Genomic DNA, 15619 nt, shown 5'->3' with positions numbered 1-15619 from the left:
AAAAAAAAAAAAAAAAAAAAAAAAAAAAAAAAAGAAATAAGAAAAATTCGAATAGACAACCTAAGTTTATACCTAAAACAACTGACATCAAAACTGTGATTAAAAAAACTCCCAAATAACAAAAGTCCAGGACAAGATAGGTGAATTCTACCAAACATTTATTAGAGAAGAGCCGACACCTATCCTTCGAAATTCTTTCCAAAAATTTCAGAGGAAGGAACACTTTTAAACTCACTCCACGAGGCCACTACCACCTCAATGCCAAAACCAGATAAAGAAAACACACGGAAAAGAAAACTACAGGTAAATATCACTGGTGGACACAGATTTTTTTTAAATCCACAAAAAAATTCTAGCAAAGTGATTTCAACAACACATTCCAGGGATGTAATGATTCAATATATGCAAATCAATCAACATGATACATCATATTAACACACTGAAAGATTAAAACCATATGATAACCTCAACAGATGCATTAAAAAATTTTTTTATATAATTCAGCACACATTTATAATTGAAACTCTTTTAAAAGTGACATAGAAGGAATTTACCTAAATATAGTAAAAGCCATATATGTTAGTTCAGTTCAGTTCAGTCATTCAGTCATGTCCAACTCTTTGCAACCCTATGAACTGCAGCATGGCAGGCCTCCCTGTCCATCACCAACTCCCGGAATTTACCCAAAATCATGTCCATTGAGTCGGTGATGCCATCCAACCGTATAACAAGCCCACAGCAAACATTATTCTCAGTGGTGAAAAACTGAAAGCATTTCTCCCAAGATCAGGAACAAGACAAGGGTGTTCACTCTCACCTGACAATTCAACATAGCTTTGGGAGTCCTAACTACAGCAATCAGAGAAGAAAAAGAAATAAAGCAATCCAGGTTGGAAAAGGAGAAATAAATCTCTAACAGTTTGCAGATGATATGATACTATACATAGAAAATCTGAAAATAACTAGAGTTAATCAGTGAATTTAGCAAAGTTTCAGGATACAAAATCAATACACAGAAATCACTTGAATTCCTATATACTAACAATGAAAAATCAGAAAAAGAAATTAAAGAATCAATCCAATTCACCATTGCAACATAAAGAATAAAATATCTAGGAATAAACTTACTTAAGGAGACAAAAGAACAGTATACAGAAAATTATAAGACACTGATGAAAGAAATCAAAGATGACATAAACATACAGAAAGATATTCCATGTTCCTGGGTAGGAAGACTCAATATTGTGAAAATGTCTATACTACCAAATGGAATTTACAAATGCAATGTGATCCCTATCAAATCAACAATGACATTTTTCACAGAACTACAGCAACTCATATAGAAACAGAAAAGACCCAGAAGAGCCAAAGAAGTCTTGAGAAAGAAGGATGGAGCTGTAAGAATCAACCCTCCTGACTTCAGATTATACTAAAATGCTACAGTAAAGACAGCACACTTCAGTTCAGTTCAATTGATCACTCCTGTGCAACTCTTTGAGACCCCAAGAACTGCAGCACACCAGGCTTCCCCATCCATCATCAACTCCAGGAGCTTGATGTCCATTGAGTCAGTGATGCCACCAACCATCTTGCCTCCTGTCAGCCCCTTCTCCACTTGCCTTCAATCTGGCCCATAATCAGGGTCTGTTCCAATGAGTCAGTTCTTCCTGTCAAGTGGTCAAAGTATTGGAGTTTCAGCTTCAGCATCAATCCTTACAATGAATATTCAGGACTGATTTCCATTAGGATTGACTGGTTTGATTTCCTGCAATTTAAGGGACTCTCAAGAGTCTTCTCCAACACCACAGGTCAAAAGCATCAATTCTTTGGTGCTCAGCTTCCTTTAAAGTCCAACACTCACATCCATACATTCCTACTGGAAAAACCATAGCTCTGACAATACAGACCTTTGTCAGCAAAGTAATTTCTCTGATTTTTAATATGCTCTCTAGGTTAGTCATGGATTTTCTTCCAAGGAGCAAGAGTCTTCTAATTTCGTGGCTGCATTCAGCATCTGCAGTGACTTTGGAGCCCAAGAAAAGAAAATCTGTCAGTGTTTCCATTGTTTCCCCAGATATTGGCCATGAAATGATGGGACCGGATGCGATGATCTTCAGTTTTTGAATGTTGAGTAAAGCCAGCTTTTTCATTATCCTTTCTTCAAGAGGCTCTTTCAGTTCAGTTCAGTTCAGTCACTCAGTCGTGTCCGACTGTATGCGACCCCATGAATCGCAGCACACCAGGCCTCCCTGTTCATCACCAACTCCCTGAGTTTACTCAAACTCATGTCCATCAAGTCGGTGATGCCATCCAGCCATCTCATCCTCTGTCTCCCCCTTCTCCTCCTGCCCCCAATCCCTGCCAGCATCAGGGTCTTTTCCAATGAGTCAACTCTCTAGATCCTCTTTATTTTCTGCCATAAATGTTGTGTCATCTGCACATCTAAGGTTATTGATATTCCTCTGGAAAGTCTTGATTCCAGCTTGAGATTCATACAGCCTGGCATTTCACATGATGTACTCTGAATATAAGTTAAATAAGCAGGATGACAATATACAGCCTTGATGTACTCCTTCCCCAATTTGGAACCAGTCTGTTGTTCCATGTCCAGTTCTAACTGTTGTTACTTGACCTGCATACAAATTTCTCAGGAGGCAGGTAAAGTGGTTTGGTGTCCCCATCTCTTTAAGAATTCTCCTAAATTTGTGATCCACATAGCCAAAGACTTTGCCGTATTCAATAAGGCAGAAATAGTTTTTTTCAGAAAATCTCTTGCTTTTCAACAATACAACGAATGCTTTTGTTTATTTTTTATTGAAGGATAATTGCTTTGCAGAATCGCTGTTTTCTGTCAAACCTCAACATAAATCAGCCATATATCCTCTCGCTTTTCAAACTCCCTCCCATCTCCTTCCCCATCCCACCCTCCTAGGGTGATACAGAGCCCCTGTTTGAGTTTCCTGAGCCATACAGCAAATTCCTGTTGGCTACCTATTTTAAATATGGTAGTGTAAGTTTCCATGCTACTCTTTCCAAACATCTCACCCTCTCTTCACCTCTCCCCATGTCCATAAGTCTATTCTCTATGTCTGTTTCTCTACTGTTGCCCTGTAAATTTTTCAGTACCATTTTTCTAGATTCCGTATATATGTGTTACAATACAATATTTATCTCTCTTTTTCTGGCTTACTTCACTCTGTGTAATACATTATAGGTTCTTAAACCTCATTAGAACTGATTCAAATGTATTCATTTTTATGACTAATATTTCATTGTGTATATGATATGTACCACAACTTTTTTATCCATTCATCTGTCAGTGGACATCTAGGTTGCTTCCATGTTCTAGCTATTGTAAATAGTGCTACATGAACAATGGGATACATGTCTTTTTCAATTTTGATTTCCTCAGGGAATACACTTAGGAGTGGGATTGCTGGGTCATGTGGAAGTTTTATTCCTAGTTTTTAAAAGACTCTCATGCCATTTTCCACAGTGACTGTATCAATTTACATTCCTACCAAGAGTGCAAGAGAGTTGCCTTTTCTCCACACCCTCTCCAGAATTTATTGTTTGTAGACTTTTTGATGAGGGCCATTCTGACACATGTGAAGTGATACCTCATTGTAGGTTTGATTTGCATTTCTCTAATAATGAGCAACACTAAGCATCTTTTCATGTATCTGTTAGCCATCTGTATGTCTTCCTTGGAGAAATGTTTGTTTATGTCTTTTTCCCACATTTTGATTTGGTTGTTTATTTTTCTTGCATTGAGTTGTATGAGCTACTCGTGTATTTTGGAAATTAATCCTTTGTCAGTTGTTTCATTTGCTATTATTTTCTCCCATTCTGAGGGTTGTCTTTTCACCTTGGTTATAGTTTCCTTTGCTGTGGAAAAGCTTTTAAGTTTAATCAGGCCCCACTTGTTTACTTTTATTTTTATTTCTATTACTCTAGAAGGTGGGTCATAGAGGATCTTGCTTTAAGTTGATGTCATCAAGTGTTCTGTCTAGGTTTTCCTCTAGGAGATTTATAATTTCTGGTTTTACACTTGGGTCTTTAATCCATTTTGAGTTTATCTTTGTGTATGGTGTTAGGAAGTGTTCTGATTTCATTATTTTGCGTGTAGCTGTCTAGTTTTCCCAGTAACATTTGTTGAAGTGGCTGTCTTTGCCCCATTGTATATTTTTGCCTCTTTTATAAAAAACAAGGCACACACAGGTGCGTGGGTTTATTTCTGTGCTTTCTACCTTGTTCCATTGGTCTGTATTGTGCCAGTAAAACTGTCTTGATGACTGTCACTCTATAGTATAATCTGAAGTCAGGAAGGTTGATTCTTATAGCTCCATTCTTCTTTCTCAAGACTGCTTTTGCTATTCAGGGTCTTTTGTGTTTCCATATGAATTGTGAAAATTTTGTTGTAGCTCTGAGAAAAATGCCATCAGTAATTTGATAGGGATTGCATTAAATCTGTAGATTGCATTTGATAGTATAGTCGTTTTCACAATATTGATTCTTCCTACCAAGGAACATGGAATATTTCTCCATCTGTTTAAGTCACCTTTGATCTCTTTCAAAGTGTGCCAAGTGTGCAGGGACATGTCTGATTTCTTTCAAACTGTGTCAAGTGTACAAGGACACAGGCTGCCTCTGCCACAGAAGTTAAGGCCCTATCAGAGTGTTTTTTCGAGCCTCTTGTAGCTGGCGAACATAATAGCTCTTTGGCCCGTCTTTCTCCATAGATCTGCCCATTCAGGCACTTAGAGGGCTCCCTTGCCTGTGGTCCTTCTCTATTGTTTGGTGCATCGGGCACTTAAAGAGGCACCCTGGCTAGAGTCCTACCCTGTAGACAGGCGCACCAGGCACTTAAAGGGTCACAGTGTGTGGGGTCCTACTCTGTAGTTTAGTGCATAAGTCACTGAAAGGAACACTTTAGGTGGGGTCCTACTCTGTAGTTCAGTGTTTCAGGTGTTTGATGGGCCAGCCTCTCTATTGTTCAGATGCTGGTGCTCGTATGTGGGGAGAGAGAATGTGGTGATGGCTCCACCACCTATGCATGACTCAGCACTACAGACTTGCTTCCATGACTGCCTGACTTTCCTCCATGGTATTTCCCTCCACAACCTCCTCCCTCACATCATATCTGTCTCTCTGCAGTCAACAGCAGCCCTCGCCCTGGGACTGCTCCACAATCCCTAAACTCCAGCTCCCAGCCACTGGGCCTTCCAGGAGATCAGCGTTCCTGTCTGGGGTAGGTATGGCTGTGGCAAGGACTCTCTGATTCTCATTCCATTTAGGCTGCCACGGATCATCTGTTTCACTCTCAGTCTTAAATGTTTTTCCTCTGACTCAGACAACTGCCCCACAGTGGGGATCAGACACCTGCCTCAGTTTCCTTGCCCACCAAGGGCAGGTTCAGTCCTACTAACAATCCTGTTTCTCCCCCTAGTTCCTTCATCCTACCGAGTTTTACATGGTTCTATATATTCTTTTCCATTGGTCAGGTACTTCTATCCACTCTCAGCTGGGATTCTGCATGTTCTTCTGTGTCTGAAGGTGTATTCCTGAATACAGAGAGATGTACTTCACATCCACCTACTCCTCTGCTATCTTGTTCTCCCTGGATGTTGGCCATTTGGTCTCTGCTTTCTCTGCCTTTTCTAAATCCAGCTAGAACATATGGAAGTTTCCTGTTCACGTACTGTTGAAGCCCCATTTGTAGAATTTTGAGCATTACTTTGCTAGAGTGTGAGATGAGTGCAATTATGCAGTAGTTTGAACATTGTTTGGCATTGCTTCTCTTTGGGAATGGAATGAATACTGACTTGCCCAGTCCTGTGGCCACTGCTGAGTTCTCCAAATTTGGTGGCAACTGAGTGCAGCACTTTAACAGCCTCATCTTTTAGTACTTGAACTAACTCAGCTGGAATTCCATCATCTCCACTAGCTTTGTTCATAGTGATGCTTCCTAAGGCCCACTTGACTTTGCATTCCAGGATGTCTGGCTCTGGGCGAGTGATCACACCATCGTGGTTGTCTGGGTCATGAAGATAATTTTTTGTAAAGTTATCCTGTGTATTGTTGCCACCTCTTCTTAATAACTCCTGCTTCTGTTAGATCCATACCATTTCTGTCCTCTATTGAGCCCATCATTGCATGAAATATTTCCTTGGTATCTCCAATTTTCTTGAAGAGATCTCTAGTCTTTCCCATTCTATTGTTTTCCTCTATTTCTTTTCATTGATCACTGAGGAAGGCTTTCTTATCTCTTCTTGCTGTTCCTTGGAAATCTGCATTCAGAAGAGTATATCTTTCATTTTTTTCTTTGCCTTAAGCTTCAATTCTTTTCTCAGGTATTTCTAACACCTCCTCAAACAACAACCATTTTGCCTTTCTGCATTTCTTATTCTTCAGGATGGTCTTCATCAGTGCCTCCTGTACAACGTCATGAACCTCCACCCATATTCTTCAAGTACTCTGTCTATCAGATCTAATTCCTTGAATTTATTTGTCACTTCCACGGTATAATCATAAGGGATTTGATTTAGGTCATACCTCATTTAGGTCATACATGGTGATTTCCCCTACTTTCTTAAATTTATGACACAAGCCTTATGGCAGAAAGTGAAGAAGAACTAAACAGCCTCTTGATGAAAGTGAAAGAGGAGGGTGAAAAAGTTGGCTTAAAGCTCAACATTTAAAAAACTAAGATCATGGCATCCAGTCCCATCACTTCATGGCAAATAGATGGGGAAACAGTGGAAACAGTGACTGACTTTATTTTTCTGGGGTCCAAAATCACTGCAGATGGTGATTGTAGCCATGAAATTAAAAGACGCTTACTCCTTGGAAGGAAAGTTATGACCAACCTAGACAGCTTATTGAAAATCAGAGACAATACTTTGCCAACAAAGGTCTGTCTAGTCAAGGCTGTCGTTTTTCCAGTAGTCATTGCTCTGCCCATAGTCCGAATCCCCGATCGGGAAAGAAGACTCCTCGATACAATGCAACTTGCAATAGGGGAATTTATTACTGACTAGAGCCAGGGCCTCCCGCCCTCACCAAGGGTGTGAGGATGACAAAGGCCCCGAGCCCCAGTTCTCTTGAGTATTTATTGGGTACAATTATTCAAAAAGCAGCGGGTAGTTGGTGCAAGCGGATTGGTTACACAGTTGCAAGGCAATTTTTGTTGTCCCAATCCTTCATGGGCTTTCAGCTTTCCCCTGATAGGTTCCCTTTTTCTTGCTAGGCACATGTTGATTGGCTGGCTCCAGGTGGCCTGATAATTATGTTACCCCGGGAAGCCAGGCCTACTCCTAATCTAGGCTGCCTGTCATGGCATTAGCTGTGACAGCCTCATATTTCCCCCCTGTCTTTGTATTTTTGTAGAGGAATCCTTCTCTTCACCCTGTGAAATTGGCTGATATTTTTGTCTCAATACCATAATTTGGATGGTATTTAGGCGCTCCCTAATAAATGAGACCAGATGGTTTAAAATGCATGGACCAAAGGTCAGTAACAATATTAATATTATGAGTGGACCCAGGAGGGTGGAAATCAAAGTGGTCAACCAGGGGGAGCATTGAAACCAAGATTCAAACCAGCCTTGTTGGGCTCCTCGTTCTCTCTTCCACTGGGCTAATCTCTCTTTTACTTTCTGGAGAGATTTTTGTACCACCCCTGAGTGGTCGATATAGAAACAGCATTCCTCTCCCGGTGCTGCACATAATCCTCCTTGTTGCAGAAACAACAAATCTAAACCTCTCCTATTCTGTAACACTACTTCAGCCAAGGAGCTCAAGGAAGCCCCCAGGTGTGAAATGGACTTCTCGAGTTGCTCAATATCTTCATCTATTGCATCCCTTAGTTGATTATACTGTTTATCTTGCAATGTTAAGGCTGCAATACCACTTCCCATTCCTATAGCACCCAATAGGACTGCTAAAGTTAGGACAGTGACTGGTTCTCGTTTTACCCTATATTGACCCAATGGGTCTAAACTTGGTTGCAGCTCTTCCTTTGAGTAATAGTTTAGCCGGGGGATCAGGTGGACTAGGACACAGAAATCTTGAGAGGCATTAAGTGCTGCCTTATGGACACACAGGGTTATTCCGGCGGAGCAAGCCCACCAGCAGTTTTCTGACAGAAGTACCCACTGGTGAGTAGAATTGGGGAGGCTAGTCCTAAGGACTGAATTATTATTACATAGGTGTTGATAAGTCTTAGGGATAGTTCCTATACAGGTGCCTATGCCCATAATGGAGCCTACTGTCAACCGGCCTGACCCAGGTTGTTGCTGCCATCTGCAGGCCAAGACATCAGAGGTCACATTGAATCTTGAAGAAAAGGCAACCGCCTCATAATAGGGAGGCCTAATATTATAAGAAAGCCAGCAACCATTTGTTAAGTCTGAACGAGAGACATTTAGGGTGAGATAAGCTGAGGAGATCATTTTCATAAGGGGGTCTGTTGGTGGGGACATGTCAACCCTGGGGGGTCCCACGGTGCATGGAGTCGATCTATTAGCCTGACTTTGGTTCTAAGAGGGAGGCTGTGGGGTTGTTCCCTGGGGGGTGGGCTTCGGGGCTATCACCTGGTTTGGTCCTAAGGCTACTTTGGGTGCCAAATGGAGCTGTTCCAGTTTTAATTTAAGCTCAAACTGGAATCCTGTGTCATAGCCAGTCTTGTAAAGATGGAGGCCCCAAGCTCGGCCAACATCCCACCTGGTAAATTTCTTTTCTTTGTCCATGAATTTGATCTGTAATGGGAAATGTTGCCTGGGTCTGAATGATACTCCCATAGTTGGACATTTGTGGGAATTCGGGGGTGATTTTACCTGAATGAGGTCCTTGTCGGAGTTAGTGAGCTAATGGACTGTTCCTGTGGTTTCGCAACCCCAAGCAGCACAATAAAAAGTCAACTCTCCCACATTTTTCAATTTGGTTCCGATCCCTTCCTCCCCCCGGGCAGACATAGACAGGCACCTGTTCGTAGTACTGTGGGCCTTTTCACTCACAGTTACGGGTGAACAGACCAAAAGAGCAGTGGGCAAAGAACTTGGTCAGTTGGTGGGGACCAAACCCATTACCATCAGCCGCCAGCATGCACAAATCAAAGGTCAGTACTGGCCACCATGTCCTTTTGGGGGCCACGTTGGAGCTCGAAATAAGCACTTCTCCAGTCTCAGGATTGTAGATCACCAAGTCAGGTTAGCTGGCTTATGGGGGTTGTGGCTGGTTGCTCCTGGGCCGATGAAAACTGTTATCAGCAGGAGAGTTAAGAGGGCTCCCGTCGTACGAGTTTCAGTTTCAAAGGATTTGACGGGGGAGGTTTTGCCTCCGTTTCTGCTTGCGCCTTCTCCTGTTCTTCCAGGGTGGCTTGCCACACGTGATTGCAGTGAACCCAGGGCCCGATCCCGCCGACCTTAACAGCAGTAGGAGTGGTAAGGAGAACAACATAAGGGCCTTCCCATCTAGGTTCTAATGCTTTAGATTGGTGTCGTTTTACCCAAACCCAATCACCCCAATATTATGTGAGGGGATGGTCCCATTGCTTGGACCCTTGTGTATCTCTCGAATCAATTTCCAAACATGGCTATGCCCCTTACTTAATGCCATCAGTGTTTGCTGGAATTGCCCCAAGGTAGGGGGTGGTAGGCATTTTCCCTCGAATATAGGACACACAGGAGTGGGTCTTCGATACAGAATCTCAAAAGGGGTAAGATTCAGCTTATAAGGGGTGTTACGTGCTTGAAAGAGTGCGAAGGGAAGGAGGGTCACCCAGTCCCTGCCAGTCTCTATTGCCAACTTTGTCAAAGTTTCTTTTAGGTTCCAATTCTTTCTTTCAACCTGTCCTGAGCTCTGGGGATTATATTCACAATGTAACTTCCATTTTGTCCCCAGAGCTTGGGCCTGCCCTTGTGCAATCTGGCTCACAAAGGCAGGTCTGTTATCAGAGTCCAGTCACTGGCAGCCCGTACATAGGCACTATCTCCTCTAAGATCTTTTTAGCAACCACTGTTGCTGTCTCTCCCTTAGTGGGGAAGGCTTATACCCACCCTGAGAAGGTATCTACCAACAGATAGCGATACCCGTACTTGCCTGGTCTTACCTGAATGAAATCCATCTCCCAGTGTTGCCTTGGCTCTTCCCGTCGGTACCTCGTTCCAGTGTGCAGCCTTTTCCCTGTCCTCATCAGCTGGCATGCTTTGCAAGCCTGGATTATCTCTCGCACAGTTGCCTTTTGTCGAGGGAACCTCAGGCAGGCCTTGTGGAGAAGTGTCAAGGTCTTTTTCTCCCCCAAACGTGTAGTTGTGTGCAGGTGTTCACATAGGTGATGACCCAGGATGGCAGGCAATATCAGGTTGTTGTTTTGATCTCGGTACCATCCATCTTTGTCATCCTTCTGGAGGGTGGTATCCTCGTTAATCCAAACGAGGTCAGGGGGGGAATAGTCGGGGACTGGCGGCAGAGTCCCCATACCAGGAGGTGGAAGTTCCATGGCTAATATGGGGGCAGCGTAGTCCCGGCTGGCCGCTTCTCAAGCGGCCGCATCAGCAGCCCAATTGCCCCATGCCCTAGGGTCTTCTCCTTTCTGGTGACCGGGGACATGTACAATTGCTATTGCCCGGGGCAGTTGAACAGCTTTCAGGAGCCTGCGGATCTCAGGCAAATTCTTGCCTTCTTTTCCCTCCGCTGTTCTAAATCCCCTTTCCTGGTATATCGGACCTTGAATATGGACAGTGCTAAAAGCATATCTGCTGTCCGTAAAAATGGTGACTCTCTTCCCTTTTGCTTGTTCCAGAGCCTGTATTAGGGCAATCAATTCTGCTTTTTGCGCAGACGTGTTTGGGGGAAGTGTCTCAGCCCATATTGTCTGTCCTGAATCATCAACTATAGTAGCTCCCGCCTTCCTCTGTCCATCCTTTGTATAGCTGCTCCCATCAGTGAACCACACTAGCTCACTGTTGTTTAGTGACACATCAGTTAAGTCTTTTCGAGCCACCAGGGCCTCAGCCAGAATCTCACTGCAATCATGGAGAGGGCGGTTCTTCTCTGAGTTAGGTAGAAACGTGGCTGGATTCAGGAAGCAAGGGGTCTGAAAACACACCCGTGGGGCATCAAGTAGCAGGGCCTGGTAATGTGTCAAATGGACATTGGAGATCCACTTACCCAGCGGCTGCTTTAAAACCCCTTCAATGGCGTTGGGGGGGTCAACCCAGAGTTGCTGTCCATATGTCCACTTGTCGGCGTCGCGGATGAGGAGGGCAGTGGCTGCAATGATGCGGAGGCAAGGGGGCCACCCAGAGGCCACCGGGTCCAATCGCTTTGAAAGGTATGCCACCGGCCGCTTCCATGGTCCCCATTGTTGTGTCAAGACCCCCTTTCCTATTCCTTGCTTTTCTTCTACAAACAGCTGGAATGGCTTATTTGGGTTAGGCAGGGCAAAGGTTGGGACTCTAGTAGGGCCTGTCTGAGTGTCTGGAAAGCCTGTTTCATTGGCTGAGTCCAAGTCCAGTTTGGGGTCTCTTTACTTCCCTCATATAAGGGCTGGGCCTTCTCACCATATCCCATGATCCACACTCTACAATATCCAACAGTCCCCGAAATACTCTCTCACCTGGAGGGGGTCTTGTGCTCTGGTATCTGCAATATTGTTTACTTCATTGCCTGAGTTAGCCACCTTTGCCCCTGCCTGATCTTATACCCCAAATAGGTGACCTCTTGCTGGGATATTTGCGCCTTTTTTGCACTAGCATGATATCCCAAGGTGCCTAGAGTCTGTAAGAGGTCACCGGTGGCACAGCTGCATGCCTCCTCTGTGGTTCCAGGCAACATAAGGTCATCCACATAGTGCAGCAGGATGACCTCTGGGTGGCTGAGTCTGATATTCATAGAGGTCCTCACTGAAAGCCTCATTAAACAAGGTAGGGGAGTTTTTGAACCCTTGTGGGAGGCGGGTCCAAGTTAGTTGTACTACCAGTTGGTCTTCCCCCTCAGTCCACTCAAAGGCAAATATCTCCTGGCTCTGGGCTGCCAGAGGTAAGCTGAAAAAAGCATCTTTCAAGTCCAACACAGTGTACCAAGTGTACTCAGGCAGCAGACTGCTCAGGAGGGTGTACGGGTTGGGGACAGTAGGGTGTATGTCACTCACCCGCTTGTTGACTTCTCGTAGGCCCTGGACAGGTCTGTAATCCATACTCCCTGGCTTCTTCACTGTTAGTAAGGGGGTGTTCCAAGGGGATTGGCACCGCTTGAGAATTCCAGCATCCATGAGCCATCGAATGTGGGGAGTGATCCCCCGCTGAGCCTCCTGGCTCATAGGGTATTGCCTCACCCTCACAGGAGTCGCCTCGGCTTTTAGTTCGATGACGACCAGAAGTCTCTGTTTAGCCAGTCCCATTCCTGCTGTTTCTGCCCATGCCAATGGGTATTTGCGGACCCACAGTTGTATATCTGGTGCTATAACCTCTGAGGGCTTAGGCACAAAAAGTCTGTATTCATCTCTTGAAGCTAGAGACAAGACATGTATCGGCTGTCCCAGTCCATCCGTGACTGACATTCCCCCAGGGTCAAAATGGATCTGAGCATTAACTTTAGTCAACAAGTCCTGTCCAAGTAGAGGGGCTGGGCATTCTGGTATCACCAAAAACGAATGGGACACCTGATGGGTCCCCAGATTTACTTTCCGTTCCATGGTCCAACAATATCTTTTTGTCCCCGTGGCTCCCTGCACCAAGCTGGTTTTCTTAGACATTGGTCCCAGTTTTTGATTTAAAACAGAGTGTTGGGTGCCAGTGTCCACCATGAAGCCAACGGGTTTCCCCTCCACATGTATGGTTACCCAGGACTTGGGGAAGGGTGCCGAGTCTTGACTCCCCTAGTCACTGTCTTCCCCCGCATATAGAACTCGAGTTCCAGGGGAAATTCTCTCTCTCTGGGTTGTTCCTCTCTTCGGGTCCCTCTTAGGGCACTCATTTTTCCAGTGCCCCCGTTCTTTGCAGTAAGCACACTGATCTTTCTTTAGGGCCTGCCTTTTTGGTCTCTCTTTTTTTTTCTCCCATCTGGCGGCCTCGAGGCTCCCTCAATTCTGTTCGGGCCTTCATCCCCACAAAAAGAATCTTGGATAGCTCTCTCTGGTTCTTCCGGTTTTCCTTCGCCCTATGTTCCCTATCTTCTTTCCTGATCTTCTCAGCTAGTTCCCTTTCCTCCCGACGAAGTCAATCCTCCCTTTCTTCTAGGGTCTCCCTATTATTAAATACCCTTTCAGCTGCTTTCAGTAAGTCTTGTATTGTCTGTTCTCCTAACCCCACTTTCTTTTGTAATTTCCTCCTAGTATCTGGGGCTGCCTGATTCACAAACGCTAGTAGAACTGCAGCACATGACTCCTCAGCCTGGGGGTCCATAGGTGTATATTGCCTAAAGGCTTCCATTAGCCTCTCTAGGAAGGCTGTCGGGCTCTCAGTGGGCTCTTGCCTTACTAAATTTACCTTCGCCAAATTTGTTGGCTTCCTAGCTGCAGCCCGCAGGCCAGCCATTAGAGTCTGGCGGTACACTCGGAGACGCTCCCTACCTTCCACTCGCTCAAAATCCCAGTTAGGCCGCAACAGAGGAAACCCCTCGTCCTCAAGATGAGGCTGGGCGGTTGGTCTCCCGTCGACCCGTGGGACCCGTTTCCGCGCCTCTGCCAGGATTGGCTCCCGTTCTTCCGTGGTGAAGAGCACCTGCAACAGCTGCTGACAATCAACCCAGGTGGGGTTATGAGTGAACAAAATGGAATCGAAGAGGTCAATGAGGCTTTGGGGTTTCTCTGAAAAAGGAGGATTTGGGGTTTTCCAATTATACAGATCACTCGTGGAAAAGGGCCAGTAATGATAGGTTCGCTCTCTGTCTGGGTTAGATGGTCCCACTCGGACAGGGAGTGCCTATACAGTAGATGAAGGTAACTCTGAGTCCCCATGATCCTGCTCATCCGTATTTCCTCTATTCCTTCTCTGGGGTCGGGGTTCCCTTATCCCTTCTGATTCATTGGGGGGGGTGGCTTTTCCCCCCGGGGGAACCTGCAATGGAGGAGGGGCATATGGCGGGTGCCTAATTTCCGTCTCCAAGTCAATCAGGTTCCGGTACGAGGATTCCTTCAAGACCGGTTTTGGGCCCTTACTCTTTTCGGCTTCCTCTAGGGGAGTGGGAGTTTCCATAACCAGCGCTTGTACATTAGGAGAATCAGGGAGTCTGTGAACAAAAGGTTTTAACCATCTGGGCGGAGTTTCTACTAGATCTTGCCAGACCATAACATATGGGGCTTGGCTCGCGTGGCCCCAGGGATCAGGAGCCATAACTTTCTCTTTCACCGCCCGAATAATAGAAGGTTGAAAAGTTCCCTCTGGAGGCCATCCAACTTGGAAGGTGGGCCACTCTGCAGAGCAAAAGGTTATTAATTTACTCTTTGTAACCAGTAGATCATATGCTCTAGCCCTGACATCTGAGAAATGATCAGTCATGAGAGAGAGTGGGGTGGATTCTCCTTGCCCCATAGCGAGAGTCAGAAGAAAGTCACCAAGAATTACCACCAAATAATCCTATCGGGAGTGGTGGCGGCCAGGAGGTTGGGCTTGTGGTATGCTTCGTGGAACTATTTGAGTGCTTTAGTCGTTGCACGGAAGTTTTCTTGTTGGGGGTGGGCACCCTAAGGGTTTCTAGCCTTTCCTCTGACCCCTTTATCCTTTCACGGGAGTCTTCCAGTGGCAGGCGCCCTATCGGCTCTAAAGTGCCTGTCCTGTGCCCACACAGACGGGTTTTTATTTGGCCAGATTCTCGGTTTAGAATACGAGAAAAAAGAAAAGAGTTTCACCCTCTCGGGCTCCCGTTACTGGGGCTGACTTGTTGGGAGGCCTTCAGAATCCACCAGGGAGTAGCCCTGGCCGGGACTCCTCAGTTGCCCCAACAACTGTCTGTCTGTTCCCTGAAACTCTCAGAAACAGAAATGAGGCTCCAAGGCTTTATAGGAGGGAGTAAACAACGACACACCAGAGAACAACAAGACACGAGACAATGCCGGCAGTTATAGAGACTCGAAAGGGTGTAGAAAAACACATAGACAGACACACATCGGCCGACAACACAGAACTGGGGGGCGGGACCCCCTGAGTTTTCTCACCAGATAGAAAGCTTTCTCTTGTGCCAGATAGCTTCACTTCCTGTGCCAGATACTTTCCTGCTTCACAGCAGGGCCCCGGATTTACACTGGACTTTTCGAGACCTGCCTGAGCACCAGTGCTATTACCTGTCCTTTTTCCCCTTTGTTCCAGGGAGCGTTTTTCCCCGGTCAAGGGATCCCAGATGAGCCCCCAAATGTTCTGCCCATTGTCTGAGTCCCCGGTCCAGAAAGACGACTCCTGGAAACAATGCAGCTTGCAATAGGGGAATTTATTACTGAGTCGAGCCAGGGCCTCCCACCCTCACCAAGGGTGTGAGGATGGAAAGGCCCTGAGCCCCAGTTCACTCGGGTATTTATTAGGTCAAAAAAGGCAGCAGCTAGTTGGTGCAAGCGGATTGGTTAGACAGTTGCAAGGCAATTTTTCTTGGCCCAACGAGGGGCTTTCAGCTTTCCCCTGATAGGT

Source organism: Cervus canadensis, chromosome Y, assembly GCF_019320065.1.
Source record: "Cervus canadensis isolate Bull #8, Minnesota chromosome Y, ASM1932006v1, whole genome shotgun sequence".
Lineage (NCBI taxonomy): Eukaryota > Metazoa > Chordata > Mammalia > Artiodactyla > Cervidae > Cervus > Cervus canadensis.
Note: the sequence above shows the minus strand (reverse complement) of the source record.